The sequence below is a fragment of the Adiantum capillus-veneris genome, chromosome 19, assembly GCF_014529385.1.
Source record: "Adiantum capillus-veneris isolate H3 chromosome 19, ASM1452938v2, whole genome shotgun sequence".
NCBI lineage: Eukaryota > Viridiplantae > Streptophyta > Polypodiopsida > Polypodiales > Pteridaceae > Adiantum > Adiantum capillus-veneris.
The window spans coordinates 57,613,127-57,630,654 of NC_140949.1; the positions used below are offsets into that span (position 1 = coordinate 57,613,127).

The 17,528-nt window shown below is 42.2% G+C and overlaps 1 protein-coding gene across 3 annotated transcripts in view; it reads right to left on the bottom strand.

Moving 5' to 3' along the window:
* Positions 1–17,528, bottom strand: part of LOC147434071 (coiled-coil protein) — a 167,844-nt gene that overhangs the window by 76,329 nt on the left and 73,987 nt on the right. The gene's annotated exons all lie outside the window — the stretch shown is intronic.

Genomic DNA, 17,528 nt, shown 5'->3' on the forward strand with positions numbered 1-17,528 from the left:
AGAATGCAATGCAAACTAGCTAGCTCCATCCAGTCCCATAATGAGGATGTAATATGTGATACATAGGCGATGGCGAAGTAAAAATCTCCTATAGCATGATCTCCGGATGTAGATGTAAATGAGCGATCTGCTCCTGAGAGAGAGAGAGAGAGAGAGAGAGAGAGAGAGAGAGAGAATTGAAATGAAATGAAATGATATATTAACGTCTACAAAAGGCCAAAATGACATATGAGACAAAAACTGATTACAATGGTGACTCTGGGTACAAACAAAGAAAACTACAAACTAGAAACTGAGATAAGAGTGCTACCAACTCCTATGGGTGGCTGGTAAGCTGAGCAATGGTATCATGCCACAAAGGTACAAAGTGTCAGCATGATACAATATAGCAGTAGCATGAAGCCTATCCTGATCGACAATCTAGGTGTCCTACTAGAATCCTGTGGATCCTCTGCCGCAATCTCCGTCCGTGCTGCGTGGCTCCCCTCCTCATCGTGGTCGTCTCAATCTCCCCAACTCTATAGCTCGGTCAATGAGAGTACCGCTGGTGTGTGTATGGGTGGGAACCGAGCTCTGTGGTAGTGGTGTCCCCTCTGCCTCTAGTACTCGGACTAAAGAAATCTGAGATGCGTCTCTAGGACTGTTTCTGTCTATGCCCTCTCAATAGAGAGTCTCTATGTCTTTGTATCTCAAGTAGAAATAATCCGAGACATATACCTTCATAAGTTCAGAATAGTCTGAACTCACAAATTATAAGAGGGAATAAAGCACTCATAAAACCATAAAAGCAAGGGGCACAAGAAAAGAAAAGAAAAACAAAAACAAACAAACAAACAAACTAGATCACTTTGTTTGCTACGAAACAAAACTAGATAAAACAAAACAATCTTAACTTAAAAATGTTTTTAAAAAAGGGATGTGTAAAATAAGTTGACGCAACTTACTTGGCTTAAAACAAGTACTCAACTTTCAGCAAAAAAGCATAAGACATCTTAAAAACTTAATCCTAGAAATCAAACTTCACACAACAACTTCTAATGGAACACATTCTTAAGTCCTCAGGTAAGCTAAATACGAAATCGAAAAATGAATACTACTACAAACCTACGAAGAGCAAAGAACCAAACTTGACAATATGTGATCTCAACTTCGCTGCTTGTCCAAACAGGAAGAATAAGATTATCACCTTTATCATGCATAGCTTGGACAACAGCTATGACATCCCTAATCACGTTGTCAGTAACCAAGAGTAGGTGCAGTTTATATAGAGGTCATTCATGCTTTGAACGTACTCTACAAAACCAACGAGCTGAGTTTCTATCACCCTCCAGAGGTGATGGGCATACTCAGTCATGATAAAGGCTAGCATTTGTCAAGCTATAGTAAAAATACTAGCAGCGCCAAAGATCAAAACAACAACATAAGGTGTTATTAAGTCAAACAATAAGTCGGCTTTTTAGCTCCCCACTTCTATTGAATTTACTATTGATTATCTTGAACATTCCAAAGGAAGAAACATTAAAAATAAGCTTACTACGATGCAAAAATGAACGAACGTTTTTCATAATTCTTTTGAATGAGTATCCTTTTTCAACTAGTAAAGAAATAAGATGGCAAGATTGAACAACAAAAGCGGATTTACTAGAACAAAAACAAGAAAATCTAAATAGTTGAGAGCAAATGACACCGTACTTAGCTAAAAGAGAAATGTTCGAAGAAATGTGAGGCATACGGATGATATTTAGATTGGCATATTCTGATTCAAGGCGCTTATCATAGATATCTACTTCTAATCCCAAGGGAGTCTGAAAAATCTTAACGTCTAAAAAGGCACAACAATCACTATTTGTGGTACAGTTAAGTTCACAAAACTCCTTGGGATAAATTCCTCCGCCTACAGAACTCAAATTCAAGTACATAAAATCTTGAAAAGAAGGAACGTCAGGGACAAAAAGATCATCTACAAAGCGTCTTACATTGCATAACTTGTGCAAAAATATTGGGCAAGTGTTAGCAAGGACAAGACGCTCCATAAAATCAAACTCATAAGTAAAAAGATAGAAATTAGCAAGAAAAACAGCACAATTGGTGCCCATAGGGATACCAATTGTTTGCTTGAAAAGAGAGTCGCCGATGGTTATATATAAATTGTCCAAAAGAAAATCTAACCAAGATATGATGTCAATGTCATCTACAATCCTGGTGAATCTCTTTCTTCCTTTGTCTACATCTACATTCTTACTTTTCAGCCATAAGAAGTCAAAGTTCAAGGCGGACTTTTCTACTTGCAATGCCTTGTACCTATCCTTTTCAAGCTTATATGCAAAAACTTTTGAAATAAGAGACTTGACTCTAAATTTAAGGTCTTCCAAATTTAGCTTCGTGTATAGTGTTGTAAAGTCAAAAGTTTGGAGACATAAAGTAGAAGATTTCTCCTTAAGGCTTCTTGAAGAGTTCAAAAAATTTTAATCAGGAATCACACCTACTGAATCATTTAAAATCCAACTTGAATGGGTAGGTACGTCTGCTTCCTTTAGCATATTTTTCGACAATTCGTTTACGCTACGTAAAATGGCTTTGAAACAATAACTAAGCCATTTGGAAACCTCGGTCAAAGAGGTGTTACAAGAAGCAGCTATAAATCTAGGCTTTATAGGGTTCTTGTGGAACTTCCAAACGGTATATAAAAAAGGTAATTTAGGTTGGCACTTAAAACCAAAAGACTTACAAAAGTCTTGATGTTTCGAGATAACCTCTTGAATTGAAAGATCACAGTCATTGTAAGTCTGAAAGTTTACTTCACCTAACAAGCATTCTAAATAGAACTTTTCGCACGTAACAACAAAGTTATCAGAGCACTTATCTACGTAAGAGATTACAAAATCACGATGAAATTTCCTAAGAGCATCACGATCAAAAGAAGATAAGCTATTCCTTCCTGAAGAAACGTTCCGAGAGCAAAATGCTAATTTCAAAGAAGCTTTCTTGAAAACTACAGACTTCCAATGGGTAAAAATACCTTGAACTCCTAAAGACTCCTCAAACTTTACTACGAAACTAAAAATTCCTTTTTCTATGGCTTTGAGAAGGCAAGAGTCGTTTTGAGGAAGGGAGCCTATATTTAGTACTTCTTGAGAAAAGGTCTTTCAAGGAATCAGAAGGAAGGATAGAACAATCGGCAGTAACTACATGACCCAAAGCTCCATTTACGTAAGAAGAAAAGGCAGTTTTACTACAAGGGCAATCAATATTTGAGATTGCTAGCTTTTCTTGCTTTTAAGATTACGTCCTATGTCACTATAGTTGAAAGCTTTTTGTCCTAAAGTTTTCACATATTTGAAAGCTACCACGGGATGGTTCCATACCTTTCACGCACAAGGAGGGAGAGCATCCAAAGCTTCTTGAGATCTCAAAATAGAGCTTAATCCAATCTTGTCTAAGTCAAGGGAGGTAAAGATAGTTATCAACAAATCTTTCTTTCCAACCAAGGGATTTTTCAAACTAGGACACTTGGACTTCAGAAATTTGCCTAACAGTACTCGAAGTTGAGTACTATGAGACTCTCTTAGCTCCAAATCTTCATAAGAGTAGTTCTCAAGGGTATACAAGAGCTTAAATAGGATCCTTATCTTATACCTTTCAAATAATTTATAAGAAAAAGAACCCAATTCCATGGCTCTAGATAGGTAAATAAATCTCCGTTTGAAATCTCTATAAGCAAAAATTATATGGTTAGAAGGGTCATCACTCTCAATTCTAGAGATTGAAGCCCTAGGGAGACCTTGTACTCTACTAGAAATAGTGTTGTGTAAGACAACTGGATTGATTTCAGGCATAGAAGGTGGATCTGAACAAGAACCTTTAGGAATCCAAGTTCTTTTAAACTAACTTGAACGGAGAACTAACTCGGGTTTGGGACGCCTTCGCCAAAGCATAGGTTTCTTATGGTAAATTGTTTTATTTTTACGTAAAGAAAACTTTCCTCCCAAGTTGAAACCTTTAGGGAAAAAAGTATGCAAAGTTCTCATCCAAAACAACTCTCGAGGCCACGCTGATTTATAGAACTCTTTAGAGTTTCTAAAATTACCCTCTATGTGCTCAATGGGAAAACAACGGAAAGACTAAAAGCCAAGTTTTGCTTATAGAGATTTCAAACGGAGATTGATTTACCTATCTAGAGCCATGGTTTTGGTTCTCTGATCCTGATTACTTGAGGACTTAAGAATGTGTTCCATTAGAAGTTGTTGTGTGAAGTTTGATTTCTAGGATTAAGTTTTTAAGATGTCTTATCCTTTTTTGCTTAAAGTTGAGTACTTGTTTTAAGCCAAGTAAGTTGCGTCAACTTATTTCACACATGCCTTTTTTAAAAACATTTTTAAGTTAATATTGTTTGGTTTTATCTAGTTTTGTTTCGTAGCAAACAAAGTGATTTAGTTTGTTTGTTTGTTTGTTTCTGTTTTTGTTTTTCTTTTCTTTTCTTTTCTTGTGTCCCTTGCTTTTATAGTTTAATGAGTGCTTTATTCCCTCTTATAATTCGTGAGTTTAGACTATTCTGAAATTATGAAAGTATATTTTCAGTCATCTAGCGGACATGCAAATCCTTTTGATTTTCTTCTGAGTGGTGACCAGCTGTTGAGCTTCATGAAGATATATTGGGAGGGTGTGCATACCCCAACAGCTATTGATCTTATACTCATTTGTCGATGTGATCTTATGTGTGTATTACTTTTATTCCTTGTTTTAAATAAACGTTTTTTATAAGTAATTGGTACCCTCTATGTGCTCAATGGGAAAACAACGGAAAGACTCAAAGCCATGTTTTGCTATTGCCGCATACAAGGGTTTCACACTTTCACGTACGGTGCTCTTACTTTGAACTTTTCTCGCTTCTCTTACATGTTCCTGAAAACGGACAAAAGTTGTTCGAAAGGTTTGGCCAACATACATCATAGAACTATAGTGAATACTATAAATAACATAAATAACTTGAGAGGTATGAACCGGACTTAGAGGACAATCTACCACAAGATGTTTTTTCCTTAAACGCCTCAAACGATTGAGGGCTTTATGGAAGAACTTGTGTAATGAGTACTAACTAAGACATTCTTGAAAGAAGCCCAACGAATAGGACCATCACCAAAAACATGCAAATTCTTCAAATTAAACTTAACTAAAAACTTAAATCTTTCTTGATACACATTATGACTACCTCTAGCTACTGAAAAGAAAGAAGGGTCAAAAAGACGTACCTGAGAGTCATCAACATTGTTGGTTGAAGCTGAAGAAGAACTAAAAGTGTGTTTCATTTTTGTAGTAAGGTCAGTGTTTCAGATCAACGCCCGCCTCAAGGCTAAAGATCAAGATCCTAAGGTTAGATTGGTGTTAACCACACCCCTCATTTGTATAGCAGAACTGCTACCAATAACTTTGTTGTTACGTGCAAAAAGTTCTATTTAGAATGCTTGTTAGGTGAAGTAAACTCTCAGACTTACAATGATTGTGATCTTTCAATTCAAGAGGTTATCTTGAAACATCAAGACTTTTGTAAGTCTTTTGGTTTCCAGTGCCAACCTAAATTACCTTTTTTATATACCGTTTGGAAGTTCCACAAGAATCCTATAAAGCCTAGATTTATAGCTGCTTCTTGTAACACCTCTTTGACCGAGGTTTCCAAATGGTTTAGTTATTCTTTCAAAGCCATTTTACCTAGCGTAAACGAATTGTGGAAAAATATGCTAAAGGAAGCAGACGTACCTACCCATTCAAGTTGGATTTTAAATGATTCAGTACGTGTGATTCCTGATTAAAATTTTTTGAACTCTTCAAGAAGCCTTAAGGAGAAATCTTCTACTTTATGTCTCCAAACTTTTGACTTTACAATGCTATACACGAAGCTAAGATTTGGAGGACCTTAAATTTAGAGTCAAGTCTCTTATTTCAAAAGTTTTTGCGTACAAGCTTGAGAAGGATAGGTACAAGGCATTGCTAATAGAAAAGTCAGCCTTGAATTTTGACTTCTTATGGCTGAAAAGTAAGAATGTAGATGTAGACAAAGAAAGAAAGAGATTCATCAGGATTGTAGATGACATTGACATCATATCTTGGGTTAGATCAATTTATATATAACCATCGGCGACTCTCTTTTCAAGCAAACGATTGGTATCCCTATGGGCACCAATTGCGTTGTTTTTCTTGCTAATTTCTATCTTTTTACTTATGAGTTTGATTTTATGGAGTGTCTTGTCCTTGCTAACACTTGCCCAGTATTTTTGCACAAGTTATGCAATGTAAGACGCTTTGTAGATGATCTTTTTGTCCCTGACGTTCCTTCTTTTCAAGATTTTATGTACTTGAATTCGAGTTCTGTAGGCGGATGAATTTATCCCAAGGAGTTTTGTGAACTTAATTATACCACAAATAGTGATTGTTGTGCCTTTTTAGACCTTAAGATTTTTCAAACTCCCTTGGGATTAGAAGTAGATATCTATGATAAACGCCTTGAACAAGAATATGCCAATCTAAATATCATCCGTATGCCTCACATTTCTTCAAACATTTCTCTTTTAGCTAAGTACGGTGTCATTTGCTCTCAACTATTTAGATTTTCTTGTTTTTGTTCTAGTAAATCTTCTTTTGTTGTTCAATCTTGCCATCTTATTTCTTTACTAGTTGCAAAAGGATACTCATTTAAAAGAATTATGAAAAACGTTTGTTCATTTTTGCATCGTAGTAAGCTTATTTTTCATGTTTCTTCCTTTGGAATGTTCAAGATAATCATTAGTAAATTCAATAGAAGTGGGGAGCTAAAAAGCCGACTTATTGTTTGACTTAATAACACCTTATGTTGTTGTTTTGATCTTTGGCGCTTCTAGTATTTTTACTATAGCTTGACAAATGCTAGCCTTTACCGAGACATCTCTGATCCTGATATCTCATGACTCTATCTAATGAGTCAAAACCATCTCTGAATAAACAGTGAAAGCGTCCCCGTATCTCATAGTAGACTGTGCAGTGACATATGTAGTGAAACTCTCATGGCATAACTGACATATCCTACTGTCTGCTGATATGCCTCTGAATCTACATGTCTCAATCCCAAGTTGGTGTGAAGATGTGCGAATCTGGCCTATGGCACATCGTAACCCATGAGATAGATGTGTGTCCATGTAGTTGGGCCGTGTGACAAATCTGTTTGTCGTGAGTTGGAGAAGATGCTCTCTATAGAAAGCCCTCTTTGTACCCAACTCCCGTGATGGCTCTATACATCCTCCTGGTATCAAGCTGGATAAGATCCTGCCGAATGAGTGTAGTAATCTCCATCCGTGTAAGAGCCAAAGATGGTGCACCAAGAGAATACTGGAAAGGGGGCAGCCAGTCCATGTTGAAACCATGCCTCTGAAACCATGAGCTCATCTGTGCATACCAACATGATGTATCTCCTTGTAATGCCAGCTGTCTGGATGACTCAAGAGCAAGCCTAGCATATCTGTCCCTGGTGGTGTCCCATAAGCTGTGTACAAATGATATTGATCTAATAAGTACCTCAATTTCCATAGGTGGGGCAGCCAGCTCCGCTCGTATGATGTCATGTGAACTGAGGCCTTGGCTGTAATCAGCCTAGAAATCATGGATACCAAGGGCCTCTCCATATTACTCTATCCAGCACTGTCAACAAATGGTCCCCAAACCTGAACCAGGCCTTAGCTCTAATCAGCCTAGAAATCATGGATACCAAGGGCCTCTCCATATTACTCCATCCAGCACTGTCAACAAATGGTCCCCAAACCTAAACCCCGTAGTGCATATCTGAAGCGACCAAAGTGTCGAAGAGCCAGAGCTTTGTTCGAGGTTCCTAGAACTAAACCTGCAAACAAATCCTCTCTAAACCGCCTACTGCTGCATAGGCACGAGTCAATCTAGTGTCTGCTGCCACTTTCAGTATGAACCTCGGTCCACTAAAGACCACCCCAAGATATGTGTATGCATCAGTTTACTCCATACTATCTTGACCATATGTGAATGTAGGTGTTGATCTCCTGACCCACTGTGGCGTGGTATTAAATACCATGACCTTGGTTTTACCAAGGTTGACAAACAATCCACTATCCCCTGCAAAACTATGCAATGCATCCAAATGTCTCTGCATACCCTCTGGTGAGTCTGATATCAACACAATATCGTCAGCATACAATAAAAGAGGGATCCATGTCCTTGCAAGCTGAGCACCTCTATCTCCTCCTCTGTCAATATAATCAGAGACCTCATCAACATACATACCAAATAAAGTAGAGGACAATGGGCATCCCTGTTTCATTCCGATAGTGGAGTGAACTATGTCAGATATCCCCTCTGGTGTGCGTACATGACCCATCACTGAACTGTACAATGCCATAACCCTCCATATCAGCTCTGTGGGTACCCCCAATTCCATAAGTCGCCGCATCAATCTGGGCCTCGGTACTGTGTCAAAAGCTTTGTGGAAGTCCACAAAGCTGCAATATGTCCGTCTACCATGAGCTCGATCCTCCTCAATGATAGCTCTGAGTGTAAAGACATGATCCGGTGTGGAGAAACCCCTCTTGAAACCAGCCTGTCCAAGTGCCCGTATGCCCATAGTCTCTGCCCAACTGCTCAGCCTATGCTCAAGGATGGATGCATACAACCGTGCCAATGTGTGTCCTCCCATGATAGTACGGTAATTCCCCGGCACTGTGGGGTCTCCTGTCTTGAAGATAGGTACAATAGTAGACAATCTCCAAGACTCGGGAAAGCCCACACACACGACACGGTTGAACAACCGTGCAAGCATCTCTGCCAACAAGTCCCCAGCATGTATAATTTGCTCTGCTACCAAACCCTCATGATCATGTGCCCGTCAAGTCTTCATCCTGTCAATGGCCTCCTTTACCATCTTACTGATAAGAAGGTGCTCGTAGCCACACATGGTTGTGGTGGATCTGGTAGTGGTGGCTCTCCAGGTACACTGTATAAAGATGTTGCATACTGTCCCCATATCTCCATAGAAGTAATCACTGGTGGGGGAGACTGCTCATGGAATAGACGCCAAGCCTCTCCTGAATCTCTACAAAGGAAGAGCTTATATAAATCCTGCTCCATCTGGACCAAGAAAGCTCGCTTCTTCCGTCATACTAGTCGTCGTGTAGCAATACGAGACTGTCTACTACTACTAGAATCCATCCTCATCTGCACTCTGGATATCAAGAGAGTATGGCTCGAATCCTCTGCTGTAGTCTCCGTCGATGCTGTGTAGACCCTCTCCTCAATCATGGCCATCTGGATCTCCGTAGCTCCAGTGCTCGGTCAATGAGAGGGCCGGTAGTGGCCGAATGAGTGTGGGCCGAGCTCTGCAATGATGACTGCTCCTCTGGCTGTCCCATATCTAGTGAAAAGAAATATGTAATCTGTCTCAGGGACTGTCTCTCTCTATCTCTACCCAGTAAAGTGTCTCTATATCTTTGTAATTCAAGTAGATATAGCCCAAGACATCTTTGATCCTCATAACTCATGACCCTAGAGAAAGGACCGAAACCCTCTCTGAATAAGCAATGGAAACGGCCCCGTATCTCATAGTACACTGTGCAATGACATATGTAATGTAGCTCTGTCTCTGGCTCTAACTGACATAAGCGGCATATCCTGTTGTCTGCTGGTATCTCTCTAAATCTACCAGTCTCAATCTCCAGTTGATGTGAGGATGTGCGTATCTGACCAATGGCACACCGCAAACCATGAGACATGTGTGTCCATGTAGCTGGGTCGAATCACAAACCCATCTCTTGTGACGTGGAGAAGATTCTCTCTATAGAAAGCCATCTTCGTGCCCAACTCCTGTGGCGGCTCTATCCATATCCTGCTGGTATCGAGTTGGATCAGGTCCTGATGAATGAGTCTAGTAATCTCCACCCGTGTAAGAGACATCGAGGGTGCATGAAAGAGTACTGGAAAGGGGGCAGCCTGTCCATGGTGAAACCATGCGTCTGAAACCATGATGTCATCTGTACATACCAGCATGAAGTGTCCCCCTGAAGAGCTAACTGTCTGGAACACTCAAGGGCCAGTCTAGCATATCCGTCTCTAGTAGTATCCCACAAGCTGTGCACAAACTGATCTGGTAAGTGCCTCAGTCTCCATAGGAGGGGCAGCTAGCTCTGCTCGAATGATAGCGTGGGGTACGGAGGCCTTGGCTTTGATCAGTCGAGAGATCATAGATACCAAGGGCCTCTCCATACGTCTCCAACCATCCTCGCCTACAGAAGGTCCCCATGTCTGCACCCCATACAACATAGCTGAGGCAACTAAGGTATCAAAGAGCCATAACTTTGTCCGAGGTTCCTGGAACTGAACCTGCGAACACATCCTCTCCAAGCCTCCCAAGGCCGCAAAAGCTCTAGTGAGTCTAGTCTCTGCTGCTCTCTCCAAAGAAAACCTAGGCCCAATGAAGACAATTCCCAAGGTAAGTGTATGCATTTGTATACTCTACAATCTCTTGACCTTATGTGAAAGTCAGTGTTGATCTCCTGATCCACTGTGGTGTGGTGTTAAACACCATTACGTTGGTTTTATCAAGGTTTACAAACAATCCACTATCCTCTGCAAATTTGTGTAATGCATCCAACTGTCGCTGTATACCCTCTCGTGAGTCAGAGATCAACACAATATCATCAGCATATAACAACAATGGGATCCACGTCCCTGCCAGCTGGGCACCTCCATCACCCTCTCTGTCAATATAATCAGACACCTCATCAACATACATACCAAATAGAGTAGGAGACAATGGGCAACCCTGTTTCACCCCAATGGTGGAGTGAACTAAATCAGATATCCCCTCCGGAGTGCGTACATGTCCCATCACTGATCTGTATAGAGCCATAATCATCCAAATCAACAGTTTACACATCAATCGAGCTCTCGGTACCATGTCAAATGCTTTGCGGACATCCACAAAGCTACAATAAATCCGTCTCCCATGTGACCTGCCCTCCTCAATGATGGCTCTGAGTGTCAGAATATGATCAAGAGTGGAGAAACCCCTCCTGAAACCGGCCTCGCCCTTTGATCGTACACTCTCACCCTCTGCCCAATTACTCAATTGTTGCTCAAGAATGGATGCATACAATCGTGCCAATGTGTGTCCAACCATAATAGTGCAGTAATTCCCAGGCTCTGTAGAATCACCTGCTTTGAAGATAGGCACAATAGTAGACAATCTCCAAGTCTCAAGTAACCCCTCACACATGGCACGATTGAACAACACTGCAAGAACCTCTACCAACATATCTCTAGCATGTGTAAAGTGCTCTGCTACTAGACCATAATGATCATATGCCCTGTTGGTCCTCATCCTGTCAATGGCTCTCTTTAGCATCTCAATGGTAAAGAAGGTGCTGGTGGGTGGGCATGGCTCTATAGGATCTGGAAGGGGGTCCTGTCCAGGAACCGTATATAACGATGAGGCATACTGGCCCCACACATCAGGAGAAGTAATCACTAGGGGAGGGGAGTGCTCATGAAAGAATCGACATGCCTCTCCTGAGTCTCTACTAAAGAATAGCTGATACAAGTCTCGCTCCATCTGGGCCAAGTAAGCTCGTTTCTTCCGTCGCACAAGGCGTCAGGAAGCAAATCCGAAATTGTCTGTAAGTGATGACTCTTAACAGAAGATCCCTTTGAAGCTGGGCTCTCATCTCTCTGCACTCCTCATCATACCAACTATTCTGGGGCATGCTCCCAGAATATCACCTCTGACCCGGCTGAGTGTGTGGGTATGCCTCTGTGCTGCACCATGCAGTGTCTCAGTCAGTAAAGTGGTGCACTACTCCACTGAGAGGCCAGGACCAGCTATGCATAGACGGCTATAGATCTCCTCTGTAGAAACTGAGTCAGTCTCTGGTGTAAATATATAACGGGTATGTGACCTACCTCCTGATGTCTGGGCTACACTATACAGAAATGAAACTGAAAATGTCAAAAGTGCATGATCCACTGCTACGCCCATTGGTCTGGCTCCCACTATGAAATCGTGAATACAAGGAATAAAGCTCGGCTGTGCCATAACATAGTCCACTGTACTGGCCCCGTGTCTGTGTGGAAAGCATGTGAAACCGGTTGCTCCAGGAAATCGTTGTAAGCCATTAAGAGAGAGAGAGAGAGAGAGAGAGAGAGAGAGAAATGAAATGAAACCTTATATTAACGTCTTCAAAGGGCCAAAATGACCTATAAGACCAACCTGTTACAAAATGGTGAATCTAATACCATGTCTGGGTACAAAAGAACTAGATACTACTACTAGAATCCATCCTCATCTGCACTCTGGATATCAAGAGAGTATGGCTGGAGTCCAAAACAACCCGAGGCATCTCTGAAACTGATATCCCATGACTCTAGCCAACAGTCCAAAGCCCTCTCTGAATAGACAGTGAAAGCGCCCTAGTATTTCATAGTATACTGGACAATGACAAATGTAATGTAACTCTGTCTCTGGTTCTATCTGACATATCTGGCATATCCTGGCTTCTACTCGTACTCTCCTAAATCTGCAAGTCTCAATCTCTAGCCGATGCGATGATGTGCGCATCTGACCAATCGCACATCGTATCCCATAGGATAAATGAGTGTCCATATAGGCCGGTCTGATCACATATTCATCCTTTGTTAGTTGGAGGAGATGCTCTCTATAGAAAGCCATCTTCGAGCCCAACTCTTGTACCGGCTGTATCCAAGTGCTTTTGGTATCTAGATGGATCAAATCCTGACGTATAAGTCTAATGGTCTTTGTCCCTGTGAGAGAAAGGGACGGTGCATCCAAGGAGTACTGAAATGGAGACAGTCTATCCATGTTGAAGCCATGTGAGAAATGAAATGAAATGAAATGATATATTAACATCTTCAAAAGGCCAAAATGACCTATGGGACCAAGCTGTTACAACATAGTGAATCTAATACCATGTCCGGAATCAAAAAGAACTGAAACAAAAAATACAACTACTACAAACTGGGACTGTATGGGTGTGCCAGCTAATACAAAAGGTGCCCACTACAATGTGCAATACAATGAGAGAGAGAGAGAGAGAGAGAGAGAGGGGGGGGGGGGAGGTTTCGGGGTAGATATGGTAGATATCCATCCTCATCTGCACTCTGGACGTCGAGAAAGTATGGCTCGAATCCTTCGTTGTAGTCTTCGTCGATACTATGTAGCTCCTCTCCTCAATTGCGGTCGTTTAGATCTCCCTAGCTCCAATGCTCGGTCTATGAGAATGCCAATAGTGGTAGTATGAGTGCGGGAAGAGCTCTACAATGGTGGCTGCTCCTCTGGGTGTCCAATATCTAGTGTAAAGAAACCTGTAATCTGTCTCTAGGACTGTCTCTCTCCAGCTCTCCTCAGTAAAGTGTCTCTATGCATGTGTAACTCAAGTAGATACAGTCCAAGACATCTCTCATCCTCATAACGCATGACCCTAGATAGAGACCCAAAACCCTCTCTGAATAGACAATAAAAACGGCCTCGTATCTCATAGTACACTATGCAATGGCATATGTAATGTAACTCTGTCTCTGGCTCTAGATGACATAAGCCACATATCCTGCTATCTGCTGGTATCCCTTTGAATCTGCCAGTCTCAATCTCGAGTTGATGTGAGGATGTGCATATCTGGCCAATGGCACAACACAAACCATGGGAAAGATGTGTGTCCATATGGGTAGGTCGAATCACAAACCCATCTCCTGTAAGGTGGAGAAGATGCTCTCTATAGAAAGCCATCTTCGTGCCGAAATCCTGTACCAGCTCTATCCATGTCCTCCTCGTGTCCAGCTGGATCAGATCCTGACGAATGAGTCTAGTAATCTCCACCCGTGTCAGAGACATCAAGGATGCCTGTACGAGAGTACTGAAAAGGAGGCAGCCTGTCCATGGTGAATCCATGTGTCTGAAACCATGATGTCATCTGTGCATACCAGCGTGATGTATCCCCCTGTAGAGCTAACTGTCTAGAGGACTCTAGGGCCAAACTGGTATTATCTATCTCTGGTAGTATCCCATAGGCTGTGTACAAAGGAGACTTATCTGGTAAGCGCCTCAATCTCCATAGGGGGGGGCAGCTAGCTCCGCTTGAATGATATCATGCGGTACGGAGGCCTTGGCTCTAATCAGCCGAGAGATCATAGATACCAAGGGCCTCTCCATACGTCTCCAGCCATCCTAGCCTACAAAAGGTCCCCAAATCTGCACCCCATATAGCATAGTAGAGGCAACCAGAGTATCAAAGAGCCATAACTTTGTCCTAGGTTCATGGAACTGAACCTGCGAACACATCCTCTCTAATCCTACCAAAGCCGCATAAGCTCTAGTGAGTCTAGTCTCTGCTACTCTTCTCAAAGAAAAATCTCGGCCCAGTAAAGACTACCCCCAGGTAAGTATATGCATCTGTATACTCCACAATCTCCTAACCATATGTGAAAGTAGGTGATGATCTCCTGATCCACTGTGGTGTGGTGTTAAACACCATAACCTTGGTTCTACCAAGGTTTACACACAATCCACTATCCTCTACAAAACTGTATAGGACATCCAAATATCGTTGCATACCCTCTGATGAGTCAAATATCAACACAATATCATCAGCTTATAACAACAATGGGATCCACGTCCCTGCCAGCTGGGCACCTCTCTGTCAATGTAATCAGACACCTCATCAACATACATACCAAATAGAGTAGGAGACAATGGGCAGCCCTGTTTCACCCCAATAGTAGAGTGAGAGACGAAGCGGCGGAGTTCCGCTTCCAGATGCACTGGCCCCAAACCCTTGCACCCCTTTCGGTATTTCTTTCTTTATTGATGAGCACAAAGTACAATTGTCGGGGAGCACCTGCTATAAAATGTGCACGCTGTAGACTGCCAGAGAGGGCACCCAAGGCTCATTTAAAGGCACAAGGCAAATCCCTAAAATTCCACCGCAAATTCCAGGATGTCTGTACAGGTGCGACGTCTCATATTTTGAGGTTTCAGACAGGTCCGCTTCATTCCGGCTACTTCCAGACCCTTAGAACAGGTCCTCTTCAATGGAAGAGGCCACGTCATCACTTTGACACATTTCATCATTCTTGCATGCGCACTCTCCACCTTCACACTCTTGCTCGTTCTCGCATTCAGACAGGCATGAACACACATACACTATCACAAAGTGATGATGTGGCATGGCCAACTAGACGCACTCTAGACAAAGGGAGGTCCAGACCCTAGTAAAAGATGCAGATAAAGTCAAACAACTTGTGGAACCAATTCCAAGACGCCGAAAATGAAAGATTCAATTCTATAAGTTGTTCCAACTTATAGGGTCCCGTCCGATGGGGCCCAGGGGGGACAAGAACCTTAAAATAAAACAAGGATCCCTATTTGCGTAGTATTACTAACGCGGCAGCGTTGTACGGACATCCCGCAATTTGCACTAGCTGCTGACGTGGCACATGTACGGATTTCCGCGATTTGCGCTCGCAGCTTTTGGCGCTAGGCTTTGGAACCAGACGCTTTTAGACTTGAAGCTTTTCATGTACACTGCTTTTGGTAGGCCTAGGGTCTATAAATAAAGTGCCAGGGCTCTCACTTGCCGGTTGTACGTTGTGGAGCACGATAGAGACGAGGACCCTCGGACATTGTACTTTGTGAAGCATCAATAATAAAAATAAATAAAGAAAGGGGCGCCATTCTTTGGGGCCAATCTCTCTGGGCGTGAAACTTCGCTGTACCGTGTCGTCTCTCTCTCAGTTTTCTTCAGTTGTTAAGTTGTTTTTAGTTTCTCTCACATGTGTTGCATCAGATTCTCGCCTTGGGGTGCCCAAGTCTATTACAGTGGTATCAGAGCTGAGATGATTTTCCCTTCTGCGAAGAATCTGATCCCTTTATTTGCAGCACACATGGATTCAGTTGATGAATCCCGCCAGGAAGAAACTGTTGCACCTGACCACTCAGGTTCAGGGGAAAACACTGAAGATTCGAACGGACGTCAGCCACCTTCTGTGGATTCGGAAGGACAGTATGTGCCACCTTCGCCCACGCAGTATGAACAAATGGAGATGTAGTGTCAACAACAGGATGATGCCTCTACCCAGCAAATGCCAGTATTCAAAAGATCCTCAGTATGCGCACTTTTTTATCAGGCACCCAATTGACGAAATGCATTCCTGATGGCGCACGGCCATCCGTTCTCCTCTAAAATCAGCTTTGAAGAAGACATCTATGCAGGCAACACCTACTCAGAGGGTGTATTCAGAGGATGAACTTGATAAAGGTGTGGAAAGGCAAGTCAATCAACTCATGAAACCAAGAAGCAGCCAAGGAGACAGAGTCGAGCAGCAGACTATCATGGCTACTCGGGTCGGAAATCTACTTTTGAGAATGCACGATAGACAAAGAAACGTGTGCGCTTTGAGGGTGTTTCCAATTCATCCTCATCCTCTTCTGACAGCTCGGACAGTTCTTCCTCCTCTGACTCTAGTGACGAGGACAGAGCAAGAGGAAAAGAAAGACTCGGCGACATAGCAAAAGAAAGAAGGCAGAGAAGAGCAAATCCCACCGGAGATCTCGGAAGTATTTTAATAGATCAGACGAGGACTCATCTTCCTCTCAAAGTTTGGACTCCGATGAGCAGAAGTTTTCTACAAAGAGGAAGCATTTTCATAGAGCCAATCAATATGATTTTCTCAAAGATAAGGGCAAGAAGACGAAAGATTTCAAGGAGGGTGGGCAAGCATTAAAATTTGATACTTTTTTGGGTTTTCAAGATACCCACAAGGCCCTCGCTTTCATCCAACAGTTAAAGCCTACTCCGAAGAACGCTACTCAGAGAACTCCAAGGTCAGAAGGGCAGCATCTTATCTTAAAGGAAACACGGAAACATGACGGTCTACCCTACTCCTACGGAGGGAAGCACCAATGAAGTGGCTACAATTCAAACGCATTTTTACCTCTTCATGGCTCACTCAAGAGTACGAAAGTGACGTGATCACCGCTTGGAACCATCTGCGGATGACCAAGGAAGATACATTGGACATCTACTACCAGAGCTTCTGGGATACTTTTCTACCGGCCTCTTCTTTCAAAAAAATAACCTTTAAGCAGCAGATTGAGCGATATTGCCGTGGTCTACCTATAGAGACACGCGTCAATTGTTTGTTGCACAAGTCTGAGTCCATGCAACAACCAATGGGGCATGCCAAACAAGGGTTTGCAATGCACACAAATACTCCTACGTATCCTACTGATCAACTTTTGACAGCACAGACCGCAGAAAATTTGAACAACGGTAACAGAAGAAGGGGGAAGCTTCAAAAAAAAGACACCTTCAGGCCCTCAGTACGATTGATTTGATTCCAAGCAATACTCCACCGAACCGACCACCTTACCGAGTTAGCCGAGCCCAAAATGAAGAAATTATGAACCATCTGATACAGCTTGAGAAGCGTCTTATCCAGCCCGGTATTTCACCATTTTGTTTGCTTGTGTTACT